At 38.3% G+C, this 12,461-nt stretch overlaps 1 pseudogene; it reads left to right on the top strand.

Moving 5' to 3' along the window:
- The first annotated feature begins 11,826 nt into the window (after nucleotides 1–11,826).
- LOC148352828 (U2 spliceosomal RNA) lies at nucleotides 11,827–11,963 on the top strand (annotated as a pseudogene).
- The last annotated feature ends 498 nt before the right edge of the window (nucleotides 11,964–12,461 follow it).

Here is a 12,461-nt window from a genome sequence, read left to right as displayed (position 1 = left end):
TTTCTTGGACACAATACATCGTGGCTTGTACAACTTACCTGGCACAGCCATTAAACTTGGCGTAACATGTTCATTGGACAGTCATTTCCCATTAAATGTACACTTTCCAGGGATTTTCCAAATTAAACATCTCAGTCCAAATTTGTGATGTGTATTGTGGGTAGACCTAAGATCTGCATCCGCTCTGAAAGGCCCAACTGAAACCACATCACCGCTTTGATAGTTCCAATCTTGTGGTAACGCGATGTTGTCACGAAAGTAAATCGGTGAATTATTTTTAAAAACACAATTGATAAATGTTACTAAATCTTTTTAGTTCCGACAAATACAAATCTTATTGATGAGTTCACATTTTTAAGACTGTTAAAAATCGGATTTAACACATTTTAATGCCAATTAAGAGCTTATTTTTAGAATAATGAATAAATCCTTTTAAGGATTTGCAGAAACTCCCAAAAATACAGAAATACTACATAAATACTACAGATATCCAACAAAATACTACGAAAATAAAACTACTGCAGTGCTACAAAAATACTACAAAATATTACGGATATACAATAAAAAAATCTACCATGGACATACAAAGGCAATATTAATAAAACACCATGAACATACAACTAAAATTCTACTGAAGAAAAAAATACTACAAAATAAAACCACAGAACAACAAAAATACCACTGAACTACTACAAAAAGCAGTCTGCGGAAAAACTACAAAAATACTACGAAACTAAATATCAAATGAAGTACCGAGTATATTATTTTGCTTTACTATGAAACGATTCTATTCCAAAACAAATATAAATATATATTACATGTAGATTTCTGCATGTATACTTTCACATAAATAACAAAATTGCATAGGTCTGCAAGATCAGCCTCATGGTACATTTTTTAACTCAATGTGGCCCCTGACTCCAAATAGTTGCCTAGCCTTAGAAGCAAGATGCCCGACAAATATGTCAGCTCTCTCTAGGTGAGTCTCATGTTATGTAAGATAAATGCACATTTCTTGACCTGCAAGTATTTTTAAAAAATGGACACTTATAGGATTGTTCATGTATTTTTTCTTATTATTTGAATCAATATTTTCTTTTTGTTACCTCTAGGAGGCTTTAAATAATACACTGTAGCTTTAAATGAAACCACTTTGAGTTTTTTTTTGTCTCATAGTTTAAAGATCTTCCAAAACAAATGTAATGACCTTGTTTCATATAATATATTATATTTTATTTATTTGGAATACAGACGTTGCCCTACTTACTAACAAGATAGGTTCCGGACGATCGTTCCTAAATTGAATTTGTTCGTAGGTCGCTTCAGTGCTATATGCTTCATGTATTTCTTCTAAATGTATATGTATATATATATATACATATGCTGTATGTTTAAGGTTTATATAGTACGTTTAAGGTTTATATAAGTAACCTGTATTGTTTTGTACTAAAAAATAAAAATTTCATAAGATAATATGCTCTATAAAGATAAATAAATTTGGAAGATGAGCTTCCTCCTCCATGGTAAATAGTGGCCGAAAAAAACGTTTCTCAACCGCATCAAGCTTTCTTATTCCACTTGCATTTCAAAAGAAACGGCTCGCCTCTTCTTTAGACTTTACACCAACCATATCGAACGTATGCGGATTTCTTCTTCGGGGTGTATGCTGGGTGACCTCTCACAGCGCCACACGCCGGTAGCGGCAGTACTGTCCTCTACTCGGAAAAAGTTGCACACAATACAAAATCTAACTTACAGCAATGTCCGGATATTTTTCGACATCCTGAAAGAAATATTTGAATCTACCATTTTACGTAAGTCGAATGGTCTACTAAGAATTTATTTTTATTTTATTTTAAAATTACTCTTTTTTTTTTTTAGGCTCCAACAAAGGGAATAATAATATGACACCATAGATAGATAGATAGATACTTTATTCATCCCCGTAGCCCCCATTGACACAGTTTACCTTATTTTAGGATATGTTTTTATTGATTTATGAAAAAGTTAAAGAACAAAATTAATCCTAAAATAATATTTGAAATATAATTGAGAGCATTATATGATTGGACTTAGATTAAGTAAATACTTGTTTTTCTTTATGGATTTCTTTCAATTTGTAAGTTTTAAACTATTCAGTGATCATTCCATCAAGCGCTGCTATATTTCTTCTACACCTATTTATTTTTTTACGTTGAATAAAACACACTTGTTAAAAGATACATAAAAATGCTCACAATATTCCCCCATTTACAGACAACTGGGCTCATTCTATGAATATTGATATTGGTTTATGATAAACATTTTGAAAATATCGTGAAATAAGCACAAAATTTAGAATAATAAGTCTAAAATAGGGAATATATCCGCAATAAAGTGAAAAAAAAACAAATTCAAGTTAAGGAAAATAATACTAAAAATGGAAAAAATGTTTTCATACATGTTTTATGCTCCTTTTAAGTATTTTAATTATTTTTATACATGTTAGATATAAAATACCCCCCTCCAATGAATCTGTCAGGAAGGACCAGAACAGAGCAGGGGACCCCAGAGCGTTCGTTACAAGTCTTTATTTGGGGAAGCATAAGGGTTAGCGGGAAACACGATGACCGTCGAACGTCAGCAGCAACGTCGTGAAGACAACTTCGGAAGACGTAGCTAATCGTAGCGTGGGACGGAAGCAGGTCGAGTTTACCAGGACTGGAGAGAAGATCGTAGCGTGGGACGGAAGCAGGTCGGATCGGAGGCAGGCAGGCAGAATCAGGTAAACAAGAAGGCACAGGTCATCGGGAGAGTCTTACGGGGTACAGAAGTAATCCTCCGACAAAGAGTTCTCCGCGTAACGCGTTTAAAAAGGGAGCATTAACCAATCAGGAAGCACATTCCAGCGCGCCACATGATTACCCCAGGTGGCTCCACTTGGGTAATCATGACAGAATCCTTAAGTAAGAAATACTGTAAAAAATATTAAAAACAATTTCACTAAAACAAAAAAAGTTTAAAATAAGAAAACTGATACTAAATATAAACTTTGGAATATTATCTTGTATGACAGATGGTGGATGATGTTTCTCAACGTATATATGATGTTCCTACAAAGTCAAGAAAATACAAAAATCAAAATAACCAAAATATTACTTCTCTTTTTGATTATTCGTTCTCTTTTCTTAAAAGTACTTTTGTGATCCTTTTGAATATGTTCAAAATAAGATTCAATAACTAAATAATCCTAAATAAGTTAAGGGGTACCTGGTAGTCCCTAAGAACTGCCGAGTAGCTTGTGAAACTGGTCTGAATATAACTCACGAGTGATAAGATATTATACATTTCTAGGAATTTTGCTTTCTAATTGACATGCAGAATCATTGACATGATCACTTTCTTTAAATACATGATTAATTCTTCCAAAATATTTTTGAAAATAGGCTTGTAATTTATATATATTAATCACGCAGTCCAACGTTAAAAGCTTTTAGTGGTTGACTAAGCCTATTTAACCTTACTTCTAATCATTACAACCTGATGATAACATAGTAATTACATAGTAATAGCATTTAACAATAATTTTATGAATGCATATATCAAAGTGGTAGCCCTTTGCACTAAGTAACAAAAAAGAAAAACAGAATCTGACCACAGTTCTAGATTCTAAATTGCCAAAGGACATCCCCTGGAATAGGCCCAATACTGATACCTGGTACCGATACTCGCTGATTTATCATATTTATGCGATTTTATCACAATGCACTAACTTTCCCATTAATAAATGTTGCAAAAACTGGAGTGTGCGCCTAAAGGGTGGCCTTTTTTTTTGCAGTCGTCGGATAATCGCTGAAGAGTCACTTCAGTCCTGATCGAGTCCGTCTTGGAAGGAAGAGAGCAGATGAGAAGACATGAAATTGAGGTGAGGGGAGAACGGGGAGGAGGGTGGCCCTAAACCCCCCACCAAGGATCCTTTCAGAGATAAATATTGATTGTGGACAGTTTTAATTACTTCCTTAAATTGAGCAATTTTGGTTCTCCCAGTCGGCGAAAAATCCATGCGGGTTGCGCCGTTGAGGGAGAGGGAGAAGGTTGAGCATGGCGCGCCATAAATCACGGCCGATACATAATTCATTGCAAGCGCCAGAAAAGGACAAGACAAAATGCTTCACATCATCCAGAGCAGCGTCTGCGGCGCCCGCTCGGTGCCGTCGTCCGTCTGTGTGCTCAACGTCTCATCTGAATGATGACGGACGATCCGGTTCCGGATTTTCCTTTTTTTCTAATGCGGAGGAGTGGTCGCAATCCAGAGGCTATTGCGTTTTTTGGGGTGGTACGGCCTCCTAATTTTTACATGCGTTGGTCGGGTAGGGGCAACAGATGCTTCCATTGCTGATGTTGAATTCACACTAGAGTGATCAAATGATTATGTATTTTTCTCCAAAATATATACACTTAAAATAATTGAAGTTAAAATAATAGTTAAATACAAAATCCATGACATGACATCATCCCGTCAAAACTGGTGGCGAACTAGCCATTGACATCTTGACAGATTTGCAACAAGATCAGGAACACAGGACAGTGGCCATATGCATGGACAAAATTGCTAGTAAATATGCAACCAAAGAAAGGAAACCTCAAGCTGTGCATCGACTTCAGAACCATCAGTCATAAAAGTAAAGTTATGCTAAAGGTCCTACTGAACAAATTAAAACCACATGCTGAAAACATCCTAGCTGGAGAAAAGGCAGGTTTGACATGATCACTGTTTTTGCCGAGCCTGGCTATACACCAATGGCAGATCCATTACCCATGGAACGCATGACCTGGAGCTACAATTTGTGGGAACCACTACATTTAGGATGGTTGGATTTTCATCATCGCGGGGACCTTGCTAAAGTCACGGTTGCCCAATGCTAGCATGCAGCTATCTCGTCACACTCTAAATTGTTTTCTTACTCTGAAACGAGAAGCACTCCAAATCCATTGTACCTTTGTTTGATGAGAATAAAGACCATTCATTCAACTGCAAGTATGTATTCTGTTATTATTTGTAGATCTATAGTTTTTTTTTTGTTACATTCGTATACTCTCAGTCCATAATGACGTCACCTCGGAGTAATTTTGACCCTTTCACCTACCACGTATTTACATCTACTGAGGAATCAAAAAGTAAATAAGGGCCAGCAGACATTTTCCCTAACAAAGTTCCACAGAAGTAGGTGCTGTTTTCTTAAGGTTATTGCATGTCACTATGATTACATGTGGGAGTGTGACATGGTCCAGAAACTAGTTCATCCCATTAAAAAGCTGAATACCAAAGCCAACAGTGCCATACCGGTCAATGGTACCATTGGACCGAGGTTTCAAACCACGCTCTGTGTGAGACAAGGCTGCATTCTCTCTCTCAACTTTATTCAACATCTTCCTGGAGAGGATTATGACCAAAGCGCTGGATTATTGTTCAAGTACAGTCAGCATTGGGGGACATAACGTAGCCTACTGGGCAGGAAAAGAACGGGAACTCAGATATCTGCTCAATCGCCTGGACTAAGCATCAGCCCAGGGATGGAAATTAGCACAGAAAAAAGTAACGACCGAAAAAACCCCAAGGTATCACCACAAACATCCCCATCAACCACCAAAAGCTTAAACCTGTCATCAAATTTGAATATATTGGAGCTGTCATATCAGAAGAGGGCTCTGAACCATAAATCATTGCCAGGATAGCTCAAACCACAACTGCACTTGCCAGACTTAAACCCATCCGGAGGGACAAGAACATAGCGGTGAAATCAAATATCAGACTCATGCAAGTGTTACTTCCAGCTTTCTCTACGAATGCGAGACATGAACTCTCACAAAATAACTTGAAAAGATAATCCAGGCGATGGAGATGCAATTCTAAAGGAAACTTCAAGGCTTCAGTTATTTAACCCATGTGCCAAACTAAACGCAACAGCATCACAGGGCACATTGGACTCTACAAAGAACTGTTGTCAACTATGTGCACACAGAAACATCAGTGTTATGGTCACGTCACAAGATCATCAAGACTGGCCAAGGTAATTCTCCAGGGCACAGCCCAAGGGGGCAGGAGGAGAAAGACCGAAAAAGAACTGGATCGACAACATTGAGGAGTAGACTGGTACCAACTTGGCCACCTCCCAAAAACAGACCAGGAACGGTCAACAGTGGGGAAGGCTGTCCAGAGTTGCGTCCTCATTGGTGCCCCGACTACCCAGGCGGTTAAGGGATCCGTGAACCGTGCACCATAGAGTTAAATAAAACACATAATCCATGAAAACGTAGCTGATCATTCTACAAATTTTAATAATTATGTATTGCTGAAATATTTATAACACTTAAAAATAGTAATGGTAATTATGACAACTTTACTCGATTCAATAAATATTTGTTTGAGAATTAGTACATTAAACGAACACAGTAATCCGCCAAAATAATCCTAATCTTATCATTTAAATATTTAAAAGAAGGACAAATTTTCCGTAAAATTCGGAAAATTATTTTGAGTAACAAATGGCCGATACATTTGCATATTTTAATTATTATTTATTGCTGACATAATGAATATGATACTTTAAAATGATATTTTTGTTTAATTTAAAAATATTTTTTTTGGCAAATATACATTCAAAGATCACAGATATTTGCGAACAAACTAAATAAGTAAAAAATATAAAAATAAATAAATTGAGTTTCTTATTTTAATTAAAAATATAAAAATAGTAAAAAAAAAGTCAAGTAATCCATAACATTCAAAATAATATTTTAGGTGACATTGCAGATAATTTTTATTTTAATAAACTTTTATTGCTAAGATAAAAAGTATTATACTCAGAAATATTAAAAAAGTAAGTATAACTTTCAAAACCCCCTAAAACTTTGATTTAATAATATAATGAAGTCCGATCACTAATACATTAAATGAAAACATATATTTTAAGTGATATCGTGAAAAATTATGATCATTTTCAATATTCATTTGTTGCTTAAAATTTTTTTGTTTTTTGTTTTGTTTTCCTTTTTTAGCTGTCATTTTTTAAAAACAAAAAATAAAAATACAGTTGAACCTTTACTTGCGTATCTAGTTGGTTCCGGCAGTGATGTTGTATAATGAAACCGTTATAAATGGTATCACACTTTTCCATTTTAAAAAAATTGAACAGGATTAATCCATTCCAAAGTCATCGAATGCAACCAAACCCTCATTAAATCAACTGCAACTGCCCTGTAGATACATTAATGTTCAATCAATGTTCATAAATATACCTCCCGTCGGTCCCATTTTATCACGCATTTTCCACTCGTCCGTTCCTGATTTCCCCGTTTGTCTCCTGCTACGACCCGTTTTTTGACCCTGACCACGTTTTGATCTCCCGTCCCGGCTAACGACCCGTTTTTTGACCCCGAACACGTTCTGATCTGTTTTTCCGTCTAACTACGCTACGATCTCCTGCTCCGGAAGATCCACTTCCGCATTCGGAACACCCCCCGATCTCGAGAGCAGCTTTCCTCCCGCGTCCAGCGAGCACCGGATCGCTGGCGCTGCCTTTCCTCTATATTTCAATAAACTTGTGAGTAACGTTAAGCATCTGGGTCCTACTTCTGTTCTGGTCGTGACACCCACATAGTATAAATAAAACAAATAAGGCAACAGAAATTCAAAATTTTCAGTTTTTATGAGCCAACAACAATCTTATAAAACTTAATGAAGTGGGTCGATCATGTAACGAGGTACCTCTGTATATATTCTGCTCATTTTTGCGTTTGTCTTCATTCCGCAATAAAAAACAAAATAGCATACCTGTCAACCTGTACGGTTTTGCCGTACAAAGTAAGTTTTTTATGCATTTTAAGACGAGTATGAGTTTAAGACGAGTTCACCGCGGAAGCCTCTATCTTGGTATCGTTTTTGTTGCAAACGAAGTGAGCGGTTTGATGCCAATGTGCGCATGCGTCTGCCGCCTGGGGATTTCCCCTCATGCATCATTCCGAAAAAATATGGACAAAATACGGTGTACGATTATTTTGTATTTTGTAGGGGAAAATACGACAGTTTGTACGGGCATGGAGCCGTGGAGGTTGACAGGTATGAAATAGCAAACTTATACTTAGTAGGTGTTATTTTCTTTCTTTATTGGTTTGTTTTTTATTTTTTTAAAGCAAAAAAATATATAAATATATATATATATATATATATATATATATATATATATATATATATATATATATATATATATATATATATATATATATATATATACAAACAAACAACAAGTGAGGGAGCGGTTCCACAGGTTCTTCCTTCCTGCAGCCGTCAGACTATATAATAAGCAGTGCTCCCAATAGGCTGCACACTCTCCATGACTTTGCATATTTGCACATTACTGGCCACTTTACTTTAACTATTTTGCACAAATGCCATTGGAAATATCCTGGCTTTTATTTTTTATATTTTATATTTCTAAATACTAGTTTATACGGTTCATATTCTTAGCTGTTATTCATTATTCACTGTCTGACTGCTGTAACAAAAGAAATGTCCCCATTGTGGGACGAATAAAGGATTATCTTATCAGAACTATTTTTAAAAAATCGGAAAAATTTTACTCAACAAAAGTTTAAGCTCATTTTTTTTTTATTTTCCTCTGATATGTAAAAAATGTGAAAAAAGCAAATGTATCATTATTAGTGTCACGACCAGAAGGGAATCAGGACCCAAATGCGTAGCGTTAACCACAAGTTTATTGAGAGAATGAGGAATGGCAGCGTCTGCGATCCAGTGCTCGCTGGACGCGGGAAGCAAGCCGCTCACACAATTGGATCGTGGTCCGAATACAAAAGTGGATCTTCCGGAGCGGGAGATGGCGGTGTCAATGACGGAAAAAAAACAGATCGATAGCCGAGACAGGAGAGCAAAAAACGTGGTCGGGATCAAAAACAGGTCGTAGCTGGACACAAATGGGGAGATCAGGAACGGATGGGTGGAAAAACGGGTGCAAAAAGCGGGACCGAAGGGAGTCAGAGTCAAAATGCTTGCCTTGTAGAAACAAAGGTTTGCTGACGGACTGACAACAGGAGAGTGAAAGGACTTGGCTGAAAAAGGACAGGGAACCAATCAGGTAGCCCGCAGCGGCTGGCGCCAAATGAGCGGGCACAGGTGATCGGTTTCGTTGTCACAATATGTTCAACCCATTGTGTAACAATGACAATAAAGGTATATTCTATTCTATTCTATTCTATTCTAGTGTACACTGATACTAAGATTTTTCCTTTTTTTCTACTGGGAGCCATCAGGAGGTGCTTCCTCTTTCAGTGGCTAATCTGCAATCAGAAAGTGTAGCTGGCATCCAGGTATTCCTCACATGACCAGATGCCCCCAAGCAATCCCCTTCCCTAGTCATGGGGACACCGACTCTCCATATCAACAAATAGAATTGCACAATCCCAAGCAAGGCATCATCTTCTGGCTCGTGAGGACCTCAACCCTGACCTGTGCATGGAGGCATGGGAGACCCGATTGTTACACTCTGTTTATCAGAGATGCCACCGACAATTGTGATTTTGGAGGGAGTGGGGTTCTTCTGGGGGTCTCGGTGTAGGAGGCAAAAAAGCGATGACCTTAATCGTGAAGGGTTGCGCCGTTAAGCAGTAGAGCGGCCGGTCAGCCGTCCGTCCGTCTTTTCGTCCGTCTGTAAGGCAATGCATACAGAGTGAGACATTAAATGTAGATGGATGCTTCCATTGTGTCCCACTCACCAGGGATTGGACGCTTTGCTTCATTCAATAGAGACGCGCAAACAATAAACAGACTGGCGGCTCAATGTTGTCGTACGAAGGAATCAAAGTTTCCCTGCCCAGTTAAAGCTTACATTTAATCTGCACACAAAAAAACTAAAAAAATTGAATTTAAAGGTGGGGTGCGTCATTTGACGTGACCTTTGAGTTAAATATTTTATATATTTCCAATGCCCAACTGAGTTCAAAGAGCCCTTACGCTTTGTCTTCTACTGTGCCTATCTGATTATATCTTACTTTTAGCAAAGCTGTTCGGGGTGGAACTCATTAGATTGAAGGATTTTTTATTTTATTTATTTGACTATAAGGGATTTAATATAATACAAATTACATTTGTTGAATGCAGTGGGGATTTTTCACAGGCAAGGCTTGGGGTCAGTGTGGCCTAGACAAGAATGATGTTTACAGAAAAACAACAGGAACGGGGACAAGGGCTGACAAGGGAGACAAGTGTTCTGATAAGCTTTCTTGTTATGAGTTTCTTAGACATGGCGGCGCCTTTCGGCGAGGAGGAAGTGAAGCTGGCACCTAACCCGCCCCAGGGGAGGAGTCAGCACACCCGGGGGTGGAGTCAGCACGCCCATGAGGGTCGAGTTAGCACGCCCATGGGGGTGGCCGACGCCCCGACGTGTGAAAAAGACTGAAGACGGAATAAGAGAGATGAGAGATGGGAGACGAGAGGGAGGCTCGACGAAGACTAATTAGACTAATTCGACAATAATTCGGCTAAATTCAATGGAATTCACTTAGTAAAATACTTTAAGAAAATAAATCTGCCCCCGTGTGAAAATGCCGGCTATCTTTGATCATTTTCCCATCGCAGTTCGAATCCCGCCTCCTACGTGTTACATGTCAAAGTGTCCTTGGGTAAGACACTGAACCCCTAATGCCCCCACTAAGCAGGTTGGCGCCTTGCATGACTGCACGGCCGCTATTGGTGTGTGAGTGTGTGTGAATGGGTAAATGAGAAGCACATTGTAAAGAGCTTTGGTAATGCAGATCATTTCATTAGGTAGGAGTCAGACGACAGGGATGAGGTCAGGATCCTAACGGTGAGGTGTTTAGTGATCAAACTCCCATTGAACACCACAAAAACGAAGGATATCCTGGACTTTAGACCAGAACCAGCCCCTCTTCATATCAATGGCGAATAAAGCCGAGACAAAGTTTGCAAGCAGAACACTTGTGTGAGCAGACAGCAACCATAACAAAGCTCCCCAGAAGATGGGGGTTTTTTCTTAAAGGTAAAGCGATTCAGAATGATTAAGTACCATAAATTCCGGACTATAAGCCTCTACTTTTTTCCCAAATGTTCAGCCCTGCGGCTTATTCAGTAAGCGGCCAATTTATGTAATTTTTCTAACGGCCACCAGCGGCGTTGGAGTATAAAAGGTAAGATTAAGACCAGTAAAATATGTGCGCCAAGAAAGACTGCAACCTCTAAGTTTGTGCATACATTGTCTGTAATGTAAAGGTACGTTCCGATAATGAGGAAGACGCCCTTGATGGCGATAGTTATGAGGAGGAAGTTGAGGACGATCTACCGTGAATTTCACAATTGCGGGATACTTTCTTTTGACAGACACGTTTGATGCATTGCGAGCGTGATTCCACTAGCGTGTTGGTACCTTTCAAAGGCACGGTTTGGGATGAAAGTTATATTATTATTATTAAAGCTTTGAAAACTCTCTCGGTGTACCGTCTTTCCTCGTAAATATGTGTAACCATGTATAATATGTATTTGCAACTGTATATTTTTGTAATGTATTTATTTTAGAGATTTATTCTGTTATGTGTTCTACGAGCGAATCAAAAAGAAGGGGCGGAGCAAACGCGGGCTGATGAGAAGAGGGGTAAAGCTGAGTTACCGGTAGATCTGTCTTTTGTCGCAGCGGACAATAGTGGATATATATTTTTCCCACCCTTAACTTTGGAAATATACATTTTGTTTCCTTGGATTACTTTCAACGGGACCCGGACTTTACAAGTCTGCATCATACGTTAATTACGGGTATCATTTTCCATTCATGATGCTGATTGTGGTTTTAAGATTGTGTACTATTTATTTTGCAATCCGGAGTTGGAATAAGAGCTTGTTCTGTCCACTCCACGCATCGGCCCGGTATTGCAGTACCTCCGGGAACGGTGCATTCGCAATGATCGCAGCAAGGCTTTAGGGCTAGGACCTTAGCTTGGCCTTTTGGCTGAGAGTAAGTGTCCCGGCTCCTAGGCTTTGTAGCGTATTATGAACTGACCGATAACGGATAATGGATAATGAATAACGAAGATAGATCAATAACCCTTAAAAACCCCAAAACCCCTACAATCATGGAACTTACACCCTAGTCTGGGTTAAACTTGTGAACGTGTCACCAGTTTTAGTTCGTGCGCACGCAACTTGTACAGAGATGCGGCTTATGTAAGTACATAAGTGGCAAATCACTTAAAAAATGGTGGGTACGGCTTATAATCAGGTGCACTCTACAGTCCGGAATTTACGGTAACCTAAAAACAAAAAGAGTAACAAAAAAAACACGCCTTTCTTTTAAAGTCAAAAACTGCATTGAAATTGCAATACTGGTCCGACAAATCTCAATTATTTTTTTCCAAAATTGCGCAGCCCCATTTCTTGGTATCAATAATATCAATATTTG

The sequence above is a fragment of the Urocampus carinirostris genome, chromosome 14 (assembly GCF_059441175.1).
Source record: "Urocampus carinirostris isolate Australia breed hairy pipefish chromosome 14, RoL_Ucar_1.0, whole genome shotgun sequence".
Taxonomy (NCBI): Eukaryota; Metazoa; Chordata; class Actinopteri; order Syngnathiformes; family Syngnathidae; genus Urocampus; species Urocampus carinirostris.
The sequence above is the reverse complement of the archived record's forward strand: the minus strand, read 5'-3'. Positions and strand labels throughout refer to the sequence as shown.